This window comes from Podarcis filfolensis (assembly GCF_964270895.1).
Source record: "Podarcis filfolensis genome assembly, chromosome: 10".
In the NCBI taxonomy this organism is placed as follows: Eukaryota; Metazoa; Chordata; class Lepidosauria; order Squamata; family Lacertidae; genus Podarcis; species Podarcis filfolensis.
The window spans coordinates 35,114,776-35,129,430 of NC_139612.1; the positions used below are offsets into that span (position 1 = coordinate 35,114,776).

Below are 14,655 nucleotides of genomic sequence, written 5' to 3' on the forward strand. Positions count from 1 at the left end.
GGAGAACTAAAGGAAGCTTGCTTCATCCTCTGTGTTAAAAATAATATAAGATATTTGGGACTGAGAAACAGCACCTGAGTTTGCTTTCTTCCTCCTCCCAATCACTTTTCCTTTTGTGCCTCTTAAATTGTAAGGAAGACAGGAACTGTCCCATTAGTGATTGTTGTAAACCACTCTAGTGGTATTTTTATTTTTTTGACTGAAGAGCAGCATTAAAATACTTTAAATAAATACAATATACACAATCACCTTCCTCATCAAGTGGTGGGCCTGTCTTGAAATTTCTTTACTACTAACAAGTGCTAATGAGGTGCTGGATTCTATACATAATAACAGTAGATGAGTTATTGCCCGAAGGGCAACAGTTCTCAGACTATGAATATTTATGATTCTATCAACCAAAGGAGGATGAATATTTGCATTCCATTCCATAGTGTTCTGACCACTAGCTATCACCTGCTTCTGAAAAGTTCAGGACACTTGAAACATGTCACTTCAATTGCTCTCAAATCCCTACATGTTTACGTGAGTCCCACTTTGTTTTCCAAATGTGCACATAGGAATAAAGGCTTAGCCTTCAAATAAGTGATATTCCTTAGCATTTTTTCATGCATACAGAGATGCAAGCAAAAATACACCTCTCACCTGGTTCACCAGCTGGTTCACCTTTGGACAGAGATGACTTGGCCACTGTACTCTTGTGACTGCCAGACTGAAATGTGATGTAAATCAGGCTGCCCTTGAGGACTACTCTGATACCTCAAACTGGTCCAAGATTATTGGCTGGGCTTCCAATTAGAATTAGAATTCACATTGCCCCTGTTTTAAAACACCTGCATTGATTGCTTGTTCATTTTCAGATCCAATTCAAGATGCTCACATTAATGTAAACAACTTAGGCCCTAAATATTTGAAAGACCATCTCCTTCCCTTCAGACACTTCTCAGGTGTTAAGATAGAGAGAGGTGACACTCTTGGTAGTTCTACTGTCCTCTAGGTTTGAGGGGTGGCAAGACTTCAAGAAGCCATTCTCTGGAGTAGCCCACAAGTTGCAGAATTCCCTCTCCAAAGGTGGTGGTGGGCATCTAGCACCTTCATTATGTAGTTTTTGTTGTATGCCAAAGGATTTGTCCTGTTCATAGAAAGCATGGCTCCAAGCGGTTTTCTAGGCATGGGTTCAAGAGACTTCCTGTTTACCCTACCATTTTCCCCAGGAAAACCCACTCTTTAGCGCTGAATTGGAGCAAATGCCCATCTGTGGAAAACCTGATTGGCATTTGTGTCAATTCAGCAGTAAAGATTGGGGGGCTCATCCAGTTTCCCAGTGGAAAGCAAAAGGACAAACATACAATTTGGATGAGCCTGAAGATGCACCTCTTTATCCTGGCCTTCAACACAGACACACCCATTTGGACACTCTCGTTGTAATTTGTCTGTTTAGAATTGTAGTAACCTACCCTAGGGCTCATGGTGAAGGGCCAGTATGCCCTGGTGTCTCTGTGCTGCAGAGTACAGTATAGGGCTGAGCTTTCAATCCTTCCCCTCTAGGTGCAATTCTGAAATCAGAGTGATGCACAGGAATATCTCTCGGCACTTGGTTCCTTGTATCTGTAAGATGCAAATAATAATTAGCTATTTTACAAGAATAAGGATATGGGTTATACTCTTCACTCTGGATGATAAATAATAATAATAAATTGCCATCACGACAGGAGCAGCAGTGAAACAAATTTCTAAATACTACAGGCTCCCAATTACGGCAGCCAGCGTTTGCTGCACTTGGGGCAATCTGTCAGAGTAGCACGTAGGCTCATCAGCAGGATTAATTTATTTTTAATAATACAGGAAGCTGCTGCACTTCAGATACCCACTGAAAAATGTGTTTATTTCTTGTTTTGGAAACATGATTCTGTGTGTGGGGAAATAGCACATATAAACTGAAATATGGACGAGCACCACCAAAGACTGATAGAGCTGCTTTGAAAGTTTAGGTCAGGTCAAGGCTTAAGTTGTGGCTTAGATAGATGTTTAAGACTTTCAGGGTGCATGCATTTTATTTTATTTTATTTTTACAGCATTGCAAGTGTTTTATAAACTCAGGTGTTCCTACAAACCTCTGGGGAAACCTGAATTACTTTTTTATGAAATTAATAAAAAGCACGGATAAGAAGCTCTGACGTTCTAGTGCATTAAAAGTAAAGGGACCCCTGACCATTAGGTCCAGTCGTGACCGACTCTGGGGTTGCAGCACTCATCTCGCTTTACTGGCCAAGGGAGCCGGCGTACAGCTTCCGGGTCATGTGGCCAGCATGACTAAGGCGCTTCTGGTGAACCAGAGCAGCGCACGGAAACGCCGTTTACCTTCCCACCGGAGCGTTACCTATTTATCTACTTGCACTTTGACATGCTTTTGAACTGCTAGGTTGGCAGGAGCAGGGACTGAGCAATGGGAGCTCACCCTGTTGCGGGGATTCGAACCGGCGACCTTCTGATCGGCAAGTCCTAGGCTCTGTGGTTTAACCCACACCGCCACCCACGTCCATTTAGTGCATTACTGTCATTTGAAAAACCTTTTGGATCAAAGGAAGGCTGTTTCATCTCTGTGGTGCTCTTTCCCTGCAATAAGGCATGGAAAGCATTGCTTTTTTCTGGAAGGGAGAATAGGATGCAGCTGCCCCAGTCAAATGCAAATTTAGCCTCAGCCAGCCTTACCTTAAGAGCTGAGCAATACTTCGTCACTAATTGTCCAGACACTTCACAAAAACAACTGCACAAAAAATGTCATATTTTAATAGCAGGATGTGTTCCCACCCCCAGTCAGTGCTGAATGGGGAGAAAGCCTTTCCTTGATGCATTGCCTTTCTAATAATGTTGCCTTTTGAAGAGAAAGAAAGAGGTATTTCTCCTGCTTTGTGTTTATTATGATGTCTTTCTTCTAAGCTGTGATGAATATTCTGTTCAAGGTTCTCTGCAGGAATTCCTTTCATTCTGCAGAGCCACCCGGTGATTTACAAAGAGCTACATCTCCCACGCTCCTCAAATCAAAATATTTATGGTCAAAGCTTTCCGCTGATATCCTGCTATATTTAATATGATTTGCTAAAGCCATATTAGAAGGTTATATAACTTGTTTCAGGCAAAGCTTGAAATCCAATGCAGTCTGCATGCAGCGTCTGCCTGGTGTGCAAGCAAGCAGGAACCTATCTCCTTTGTTGGACCCAAACAATCACAATTTTGCCTAACCTGGCTGCAGGATTCAGGCTAAGCAATTTTAGATTTTTGCTTCCATCCAGTGCCAATAACAAAATGGACCTTGAGTCTCCTGGTTTGATAAAGTCAGGTTTATAAATTTTTATTCTCACTAACTTATATTTTATTTATTTATTTACTAAATTTGTATACCACCCTTCATTCAAAAATGTCAGGCCAGTTCACATAGGCCTGCCATACATCCGGGAAAACCCCCAGACGTGTCCTCTTTTGGGGACCAACATGCCTATCTGGGCAGATTTTTACATTGTAAAGGAAATGTCCAGGTTTTTTGTGCTTGGGCTGCTCTGCACGCCGTGGCTGCTGCCAGCCCGAGCTGGGGAAAGTGGTGCACGGGTGTGGCGGTGGCAGCTCCATGCACCCCTCTTTCCCCAGCTCAGGCTGGCAGCGGCTCGTGTTGTCCTCTTTTTTGCTCTTCAATATATGGCCACCCTAAGTTCACAGCATAAAAATACAAACAGAAAGTACATAATAAAAACAAAATAAACCCATAATCCCCTCCAAAAAAAAATATTAACGAAACAATACAAGCACCACCGATTCTTGAATTTCACAAAAGTTTGAGCTGGTTCTTATTTTAAATGAATTGCTAAAGTCTAAGGTATTTGTTAGCTTCAGTGGGCTCAGGATGAATAGCCAAAGCTTCATTCCTATCCTGTCCTGCCCTCAGCCACTTCCTAAACCAGTTTATATGGTTTTTTGTTGTTGTTGTTTAACTGTATTTCTGTTAGCATCACTATTGTCCGTGGTATTTTGCCAGAAAAAGAGGTGCCAGAGCGCACTATGAACTTCTGTCTTATTCTCTTAGAATGGCAATGGTGCCCGCCTAAGAGGTGCTGTAGCTGAGCTCTGGTGAGCTCCAGCTGAAAAAAATAATGCCCTGTTGTCAGCCACAAAAGTTTCCAAACCATTTCATTGTGCCCCTCCCAATCTATAAGCCAACTGCTAAAGCCTCAATACTGAGACACAATACGGAGACACAATAGATTTAGCTTGCAGAAGTCTGAACCCAGGTCTCCGAAGTCCAACGCTCTTGGCACTACACCAAACTGCTTTTCTTTCTTTTTCTTTTGCATTTATAGTTCAGAAATTGTCTTTCATCTCTCAGGTCGGGTATTTTTGTCATGGCAAATCCCTAATATAATTAATAATGATCTGCCCAGGCTTCACAGCAGCCTGATACAAAATTCGTTAAGAGACCTGCGGTTTAAAACACCTGAACTTGCTGTCAAACCTCTCTTTGTGGAATCTGCTGGATTAAGCAGAAGCACAGAACTGAATATAGAGTAATTACATTTTTAAGGATTTGCCATCTTTTCCTGGCATAAAAATTGCTAATCCTCCCGTTTTCCTCTCATACGTTATCACTCCAGTCCCTTGCATGCCAACTCAGAAGGCCTACTGAGTTCAATGAGACTTGCTCCCATATATGTGTGTACAGTCATACCTCAGGTTGTGAATGTGATCCGTGCGTGAGGCATGTTCGCAACCCGTAGTGCCGCGTCTGCGCACGTGCATGATGCGATTCGGCGCTTCTGTGCATGCGTGTGACGTCATTTTGCGCTTCTGCGCATGCGCAAGCGCCGAAACCCGGAAGTAACCCATCCCAGTACTTCCGGGTTCGGCACGGTCCACAACCCAAAAACGTGCAGCCCGCAGCATTCGTAACCCAAGGTATGACTGTATATGTAAGTACTAGACAGGAAACCTAACATAGTGCTATCCTATATTCAAAGGGTGGGGAAACTTAGGCCCAGTCTCCAGTTGTGGCTCTCCAAGGATTTCTGTCTGGCCCTTGGGACTCTCCCGAGGTTAGGCCTCTCATTGGCTGTGCTTCACAGCTTCCTGGAGTATTTTTGCCTGGCTGGAACTTGTCCACAAACTCTAATAATGCATATTAAGGGACTTGTGTAGAAATGTGATCATCTGTGGGATCATTGCTGGTTGTCACCCCGAATTGGTGAGGCTCACCTGATGTCAACAAGAAACAGAGCCTTCAGCGTCACCAGCCAAGTCCTGTAGAATGCTTTTCCAACAGAGATCTGTATTGACATTTGCTGAAAATGTTTGTATGCTGCCAGGTTTATGCAGACAATTGAGAAAATAATTCTTTTTTTTAATGCTTAGCTACTTATCTGGGTTTTTCATTTTGATGTAGTTATATATATAGTCATTTACACCACTTTTGATGTTTTTAAATGAAATTGCAGTATACAAATATATTATTTATAGATTAAATAAAGCTGGCCTACTGTATTGCATCTACCATTGCTCTACCCACTTTTTTCCTCTGGCCCTGCCACTCGAAGGTGATCCAGAAAGGGATGCATCCCTCAAACAAGAGGATATATAGGATAGCAGCCTAATGTTCCTTGTCTCCCAGTTGTCTAGCACTCGCCTGGATTGAGATGATCTAATGATGCATGGAGGTATTCATTCCTATCTAGCCATGCATGCTGTCTATCTGCTCATCATGACAAAAATGCAAAAGGGCTGATAGTGCAAGACATGGGAGAGCTGTCTATTGCTTCTAATGAATCTGTGTTCCTTTCCCTGGTGATGTAAGCCTTGAACAGATTTTTATAAAACAGTGGTAGGTTGTGTTTTGCTTCAGACTAAAAGACACCTGTGCATACCTGTATTGTTTCTGTTTGCATAAGGATGTGCTTACAGAGAGGCAAACCAACCACAAACAGTGTGTGCACACATACACACACTTAGCTAATTTTTAGGGGGAGAAAGTCAGGCATTCTTTGAGGTAAATTTAAATCTGCTTTGGCATCTGTCCAGGCCTGCATAATATCAGGCAGGGGACATCCTGTCTGAGAGAACAGATTGTTAGTTCAATTATACTTCTGAAATTGAGTTAAATATCCATGAAATCTGCTTCTAAATGTGAAAAGCCCAAGGGAATTGTTTTGTTTTAAATTGCAGCAATCAGGCATTCCAAATAGGATGTCAGTGTGTGCACTGTACGCTTGTTGGAAGTTGTTTATTTCCAGGAGTACTATGCAACAAGGCAAAGGTGAGCCAATCTAAGCTAGGAGAAGCCTGTGTGTAGTGCTGCCATCTAAAGGCATTGTGTGGCTTTTGCATAGATTGCCATTGAAACGAGGGAGTGAGTTCAGCATCTATCTAGTCTAGGGGTTGCTAATGTTTTTAGGCCCATGGGCATATTTTGTTTCTTGAGCAACTACTGTAGGCCCCATCTTCTCTGGCCACTTCTCTCTTTCTCCCCTAAATCACACACACACAAGAGAGAGAGAGAGACCACATGCACACCCTTTGCTTTCCCAAGGGAGACGTTTACATATCAGATCCAGCAGAATTAATTTGACCCTTGAGAAGCACATAGAGCTATAAAGGAAGATCTTTCTCTCTCAGCTCTTTGTACCTTTCAAGAGAGACAAAGGGAACTTCTCTCACCACTTCATGACCAAAAAGGACTGTGGGTGGGGGCGCTCAGAGGCTTCATAGATGCTCACCCCAATTTTCCAAGTGAGGAGAAATTCCAGGACATTTGCCCAGGTTTGGTTTCTTTGGGATAAGGCTGCTGGAGACTTCTCTTTAATGAAAATGTCTTGTCAACAATACTATTGTTCCTAAAAGAGAAACCTGGCCTGAACGTCTGCCTCCAAAACCACCGTGTCAGATTCCGGTCTTGAGTAGTTGAGGGCAGAGGAGCACAACGCAGTCTTCCTGCACAGTAGAAGCTGGGCCATTAGGGCAAATGGAGAACTGCCCCACCAACCTCAGTCTGCCCTCAGCCAGCCTCCACCTTCCTGCCTTCTTCCTTGCAAACAATCAGGGAATAGCCCTGTCTGTCATTGCCTCTGGCTCCACTTGATCTCCCTTGATCTTCTGGCCTTCTAGTCGCACCAGTCACCACTATTCTGGCAACCAACAGAGAGTGGCTTAAGAAGGGTCCTTATGGATCAAGCTAAATGCCCATCTAGTACAGCATCCTGTTTTCTCTGAGTTCAATGGCATTCTCCCAGTTGCTACTGCTTGCTCAGACTAGCCAGGATACCAACAGTCAGAATGGAAGTACCATTTGACTCAATGTGGCTCAAGAGTCCTCATTGCTGGACTCCCTGCAGTTTCCTTTTGACCACAGCTGGATGGTGGTCCACAGGCTGACTCTTCACACGCCATGCCTCAGTTTAATGGTTCAAGACCCATTCTGTCTTGATACCAAATGAAATTTATTCTTGCAGTTGCCTTTTCCTTTGCATAAAAGTTCTGAGCTGGGCAGATTATCAAAACAGTTGACAGCATCATGAAATTATCCAGGGACCTTTGTATGTTGTATCTTCACTGATTTTACACATATTCAGTAAATATATGTTTTTTCATATATTCAGTGTTACTGAAATTTAAAAATCATATTTCCTTTCCTCACCTGAAAAGAATGCATACCCCTTTGAGGTTACGAATTACACTTTTTAAAATAAGATATCTGCCTGCTGCGCAGGGTCCTCTTTTTTATCTTTAATCATCTTTGGGCTAGCTGATTTCCTATTACTTGAAGTGGCATGTCTTTTAATTGTAGTCATTACTGCAAACTAAGCGGACGGTTCTCAGCCAGATTGCATCACTAGGGAAAGTAAAATGCTAAGAACAAAAGTAATTTACAGTGGCCTCCTTCCACAGTAGGACCCTTTAGTGCTGCTGAAGCATTTCTTTTTGCAGTTAGCTGGAATTAAAGGAGTGCTGCTATACTGCATTTAATATAAACACTATTTTGGCCTCCAGCCCCCATCGACATGTACAAGATAATATTTACTAGGAAGTCCCATTCAACAAAAGATCCTCTGTAACTTTAAGGGAAAGCTTCCTTCTTGCGGCTGCTGCACACTGCTTGCTTCTTGTTTAGCATCTTTGGTGCATGAATCATAAATTGCCCTCTTTTTAACCTGTTCCCTGTGCAATGTGGTCTTTAACTATTGGTTCCTTACCTTATTTTTATTTTATGTTTTGCTTTTTTTTTTTATAGAGAAGGACCCAGTCATTAAACCAGTAATTAAAGCGCACCTAAGGAAGAGAAATTAATTAAGGGGCAATTTATAATTTAGCCAGAATAGATACCAGTTCTTATTTGAAAACAGCTGGCAGTAATGTTATATGTGCTCTCAGTACTTTGTTCATTAAAAAAAAAGTTATATCCCCAGGCAATGTGCAACATAAGATCAAATATACTGTATTAAAATAAAATAGGTATTAAGATGCACTTTGCTAGACCATAATTATCATATGATCAATATCACAACATACATTCTTCTTATAATTAATGTGAGTGACATTTCAAATTATTTCTAGAGGACCTAAATATGTATCAACAACATAGTTACTGAAAGCAATGATGATGTGATCTAATCATACTTTCCAAAACTTGAAGTACTGTCTAGTCAAGCTTTCTTTCATTTTCCATAGCCTAGTGGCACTCTTAATGTTTCATTTCTTTTAAACCTAAGCTGCATCAGGATTATTTTAAAATATGTTTTCAGGGGTTTTTTGCCAACATACCTGATGGTAGTACAGTGAGCGCACAACTTACAGTGGTAGCTCGGGTTAAGAACTTAATTCGTTCTGGAGGTCCATTCTTAACCTGAAACTGTTCTTAACCTGAGGTACCACTTTAGCTAATGGGGCCTCCCACTGCCGCTGCATGATTTCTGTTCTCATCCTGAAGCAAAGTTCTTAACCCGAGAAAATAGTACCATTTCTGGGTTAGCGGAGTCTATAAGCTGAAGCATCTGTAACCTGAAGCGTCTGTAACCTGAAGTGTCTGTAACCCAAGGTACCACTGTATGTGCATTTAACTTGTGTGCATTCAGCTTTACGCAGTAGGCAAACCATTTTTTAAAAAAATTAAAAAGAAGGTAGAAAAGGAGTGGGCATCTGGGGGGAAAGACTTTGGCAATCTCACTGGCCATTGTACCCAACGTATTTTGACTATATGTGATTTTGGCTTAAGGCATGATCCTCAGAATATAAGCCCCACATAAATCAAGGGTTTCCTGTAGCATGAAAATATCACTGGCGCTTTTCCATTGCAGCTTTGTGTAGGATTGGAGGAAAGTATTATGTCTGGTATGTTAATGAAAAGAAGTGTTTGTTTAAGTGTGATAGTGAATGTTGTAAAGCCTTGTTATGTAAACAAGGGAAAGGCCTATATCTGAACTTGAATGAGGGCTTTGTTTGCCTGATGCATTGTTTTAGTTTTTCCTTAGTTATAAGGAAGGCAACAGTGTACTACTTTTTCTTCACTCTTGCTCACAAGATAATGACAACATGCCATTAATCTGAAAGGAAAGGAATTTTAAGCATGAAAAGGGAAGAGCAACTTATAATTAACCTTTCAAATACAATGTCAAGGGCTAATCCATTAAATAATGTAACAGTCATTAGCATATGATGCCTCCAATTTAAAAAAAACCACAGTACAATTCTGCATGGGGCAAGATCAAACCCATATATGTATAAAAAAAAGCAGAAAGCATTTTTAATACCATAAAGCTCTCACACTACTCAAGCAAGTGTCTCAACTGATCTACCTAAGTGTTTAAGGATGTCTTGAACAATCTATATTCAATGAGCACATAGAGAGCACCCAGTAGGAGGTCGCTGAAGAGGGGATATTATCAGTTTGCTGCAGATCTGGAGAAGTTGAGTAATAACTGAATGCAGTCCAGTTGTAACAAGGGCAAAAGGATCTTTTCCATCCCACAACAGGAGAAATACCAAGGTCATTTAACATTACTTACATTGCTGCCAATTACAGAAATGAGTTCCCTAAGAATCAGGCATGGCACCTAGTGTTACATTCTTAAGGATTAAAAAACATAAAAATCTGTAGTCTTAGTTTCTCTGCTTCAGGGCATGAAATCTATTTCATAGCATAGCACTCTGAAATGCATTTTGCGCCTCTCCCTAAATGTGTCCTCTGTCCTTCCGTGAAGCATTTGTCAAAGTTCATCGCTGAAGGCGGAATAGTCCTCTTAAACAGTCTGCATGAATACATTCACCATGTACTGTCGAGTGGACACTTTCAATCATACCACCTCCAGTGTTAGCCCACTGAAGTAAAAGGGAGTACTCTTTGAGTGATCAGTTTAAAAATGGTTTAAGAATGCTGAGATACAGGAATTCATTTCAATTACCTGGGAAATGTGTTCATAAACTTTTTGGCACCTCTGTAGCTCAGTCTGTTTCTGGTTGCTCTTGAATCGGATGGTTCTTATCAGATAGTCCTCATGATGAGAGGTTTGTGTCTGTCACTGTGTGGAAGACTGCACAAAAATCCAGCTCCCTTCAAAAACAGCCTCGTTGTCATGCGAGAAGCCTCTTTATACTTCCCTGTATATCCAGGCACTGTGCGGTGTAAATTCGTGAAGGATTTGAATAGGGAATTCTGATATAGTGGTGTCTGCCCCAGATGAGACCTGAGATAATTGCTTGTTCCCGTAGGGTAAATGGTTTGGACGTTCATGGACATGAGGCATACACCTTTTTAATATCCTTGGCTGAAATATGCAGTCTGCAGTTCAAGGGTTAGGAAGGGTGGTTAAGCTTAAAATCACTTGGAAGCCGCTGATTTTTAAGTTGCCATGGTAAAGGAGCCTCAGACAATGAGAAGCTTTTGCATTTATATCTTCGTAAGCCTTATGATGGAATTGGCTCGCTGAAAAGTGGTTTCTTCTTTGGCACTGGTGACATGAACACTGATAAAATCATCACCTAATTATAGTGTTTTATAATGATTTCTGAGCTTCTTCTCCAAGGGCTTAGTAATCGGTATCAATCTGTTATCAAGCTCTCCACCAATGGTTAGAAAAATGCAGCTTTATGGAAATCACAGCAGCGGAAGCCTATTAATCTGTTGATGAAAAGGAAAAGGCCTGAAAATATTTTCAGAAGTTATTTTTCTTTATTTTTATTCTCCACCCAATCCCAATTTTGCTCAATAGATTTAACTAAGTATTGCTTTCTCCTAGCATATAGGAAGGTAATATAAGGATGAAGGCAACTATGAATTTTGGATAATGTGTAGGAGATGCTTTGAAGATTTAGGAATATCGCAATATAAATACTAAGTGGTTTGTTTGCTATTTTCTTTGTTCCAAAATAAGAGGTCTGAACAGGCACCTACATTTTTATATTATTTTTAGCGTTTTGTGGTGCCTGCCAATATAATGCATTGAAGTAAAAACAAACGATCTCATTAAAAGGGAAGCAGTGAAGTTTAGTCACATAATGACTTATTTTGCTACTTCTGAGGTTTGAGGCCATTTCTAAAAGCAAGAATACAAGATGGTACATCAGCACAGAGCACGGCCAAAAGGCAGTGCATAGTTGTGGGTTGAAATAAAATTCCTTGTGGACCATGTAGACTACGTGAACACTGTCGGATGAAGATCTCAACACCCTTTGCCTAAAATATTTACATTCCCCCACCAGCCCCTACATGTCTACCAGACTTTAACCTCAACCAGCCATTCTGCAATTTTGGTAGCCTCTCTTCACTGTATTTGAAATAGATCTAGTTGAGAAGGTCCAGCCCCAAGCATGTAGGATGGCCTCTTACACAACCTACAAAAAGAGGAAATGCATCACCAAAAAACAGAGGGCCAAAGAGAACATATGGTTTGCATTAAAAAATCACGTGCTATTTTATTTGTATATATACAAATTTTAAAACAATGGCTCTAATTTAAATAGAAATGTAAAACTTCTCACCTTGGTCAGATAATGTCAAGGCTCTGTCAAGGCTTCGGGAAAGCCTTGCTTCTTCCCCAGTTGCAGCAAGAGCAAAGAAAACAAGGTAGAGTCCTTTTTAAATGAGTTTTATTTATTCAATCCTAATAGCGAGAGGCAAAAGAATGCAACAAGCTTCAACAATTGCATCGCTCGAAACTGGGCTTCTCCTCCCTCCTTCCTAACATCAGCATCTTCCCTTACAGTGGCCACTTGTGGTCAAATGTTTTTGAGTCCTTTCTTCCTGTACTCTTAATGAATGCCGCGTTCTAGGAGAAGGGGGATCAGAAATACTTTCCAGTGACAATGTGTCATCTGGCTGCCCTGACGCAGTCCCCCCTCCCTTTCTTCTAACACTTCCCAACTTTTCTGTTTGTCTCTCTCTGAGCTGTGACTTTCCTCAAACCCCTGCTGTAAATCAAGGCTGTCTCCCTCCTCTCCTGCAGCGTCAGGAAAAGGGGGGGAGTGTGATCTCCACCATTCCTCCTCCATCTTGCCCTCTAGAGTCCGATCCCTGACAGATAAATTGTTACCTAGTTGCCTGTGTGCTGCCTCCATCTGCTGTCCAGCTACTGACTGTTGATGGGCAATTTCAAAGTACATAGCTAAGGCATCTTGGGCTGAAATGTGCCAGAGAACATACCATCAGCATCTTGATGGCCTGCAAGCTGCAGCTCTTTTTTAAATAACTGTGTTCACCAAGTGGGGGGTTATTAATGATATTTTTGTGGGATGTAAAGCTGTCAGGCAAGTCCAACATTCCAAGAGTGGACTAACTGCCTCTATGTGGCAGGCAGTTTTGTCAGTTGGTCGGTTGCTGCAAGGAGTGTTAACTGATAACTGCTCGGATGCAGTCTTCTCATGACTCACTACTATCTAGTACAGTGGTACCTCTGGATGCGAATGGGATCTGTTCCGGAGCCCCGTTCATATCCTGAAGTGAATGCAACCCATGTCTGCGCATGCGCGGGTCACAATTTGCCGCTTCCGCACATGCGCGTGACATCATTTTGAGCTTCTGCGCATGCGCGAGCGGTGAAACCCGGAAGTAACGTGCTCTGTTACTTCCGGGTCGCTGCGGAGTGCAACCCAAAAATGCTTAACCTGAAGCTACTTCAACCCAAGGTATGATTGTATATAGGTTATCTGTTATGTTCTCTGTTATGTAACCTATGTTCTCTGTTATGCAACCTAAGCATGCCTTCAGAAACAACTCTGTAAACCTGAATGAATCTGATAGTAAAGTAGTTTATCTTAATATGATTCAGATTCATGTGTGTTTTCTTTAAGAGGGACAGAAGGGCATAAACTCAAACAGGGGATCATTTAAACTCTGCTAAATTATATAAACATTCCCACAATTTTATTTGATCCTGACCAGCTATTTCCATGTACTGCAGAAATATTTGGCTTCTGTGGGGCTATCTACTTGTTTTGCTGTGGTTTTCATTGTCCACTTAGGTTTTCATTAGTTAGGGTTGCCATATTTCAAAAAGCGAAAATCTGGACACAAAATTTGTTGAGCTTTTCTTGGCAAAGTTGTTCAGATTTTTTGACGAAATTGCAAAATATATATATAGAAAATATAAAGTTTTATCAGCAACATTGGTTGCCTTACGTCTGGATTTCCACAGACATTTTTAGTGATTTCTGTCTGGACACAGCTTCCGACTGTAGTATTCCAGCTATGTCCAGGACATATGGCAACCCTACATTAGTGGAACTGTCAGATCAGCCTTAGACATTAGCAAAAGAGTTTCTTACACGTTTATTAGATTGTCAGAGCCACCTAGTTGAACTTGTTGTAGCAAAGAATGTTGGTTTTAGCTCTGATCTTTGCATTGCAGCTCAGGCAACTTTTCCCATTTGATCCAAATGGTGGTTGCGTCTCACAAGATAATGGGGTCTGACAGCACTTTCCAGACAATCTTAATTTAATGGTGTGCTTTAAGCTGTGTGAAGTGCCATGGAAATGTACAAATATGTTTAAAAATAAGTAGATTAATCAAATCAATCTCCAGCCCATATTCTTTCAAAGTGGTGTGTGGCCTTTCAGCTGCTTAGCTTTCATTAAAGTTAATGGCCAGTGTACAGAAGAAAAATAAACACTCTTCAGCTAGAAAAACCCCCAGGGCTGGCCCCAGTCTTGAAAGCTCCTTGGTAGGACAAATGCTATTCATTTTATTATCTATTCAGGCATTCAAAGCAGAGAAAACTAACATCTCCTGTGAATTACAGTTTTAACTAGTTTTATAGAAATGCATATCGCTTTATTGGAAGAGGGGAGAAATTTTGCCCCAAAGTATATGGCACTGCAGGGGGAAATCAGCAAAAACAGATAGAAAGGTGGGGAAAGTCCTCTAAGGAGGGCAAAGAAGTATCAACTTCTTCATTGCTGGAATCGTTAAAAAGTTTCATTTCTAAAGAGCTGAAGAATTCAGATGATTGTTTTGTTGTTTAGTTGTTTAGTCGTGTCCGACTCTTCGTGACCCCGTGGACCAGAGCACACCAGGCACTCCTGTCTTCCACTGTCTCCTGCAGTTTGGTCAAACTCATGCTGGTAGCTTCGAGAACACTGTCCAACCATCTCATCCTCTGTCGTCCCCTTCTCCTTGTGCCCTCAATCTT

General features: G+C 41.4%; 1 protein-coding gene and 1 long non-coding RNA gene across 5 annotated transcripts in view; one reads left to right on the top strand and one right to left on the bottom strand.

The window, feature by feature from the left end:
• Nucleotides 1–14,655, top strand: part of SYT1 (synaptotagmin 1) — a 331,096-nt gene that overhangs the window by 284,332 nt on the left and 32,109 nt on the right. The gene's annotated exons all lie outside the window — the stretch shown is intronic.
• LOC310743254 lies at nt 9,971–13,317 on the bottom strand. The gene is made up of 3 exons (XR_014538904.1): nt 13,198–13,317; nt 12,010–12,903; nt 9,971–11,149 (listed from the first exon to the last, which is right to left on the bottom strand). It is a non-coding gene; the product is annotated as an uncharacterized lncRNA (long non-coding RNA).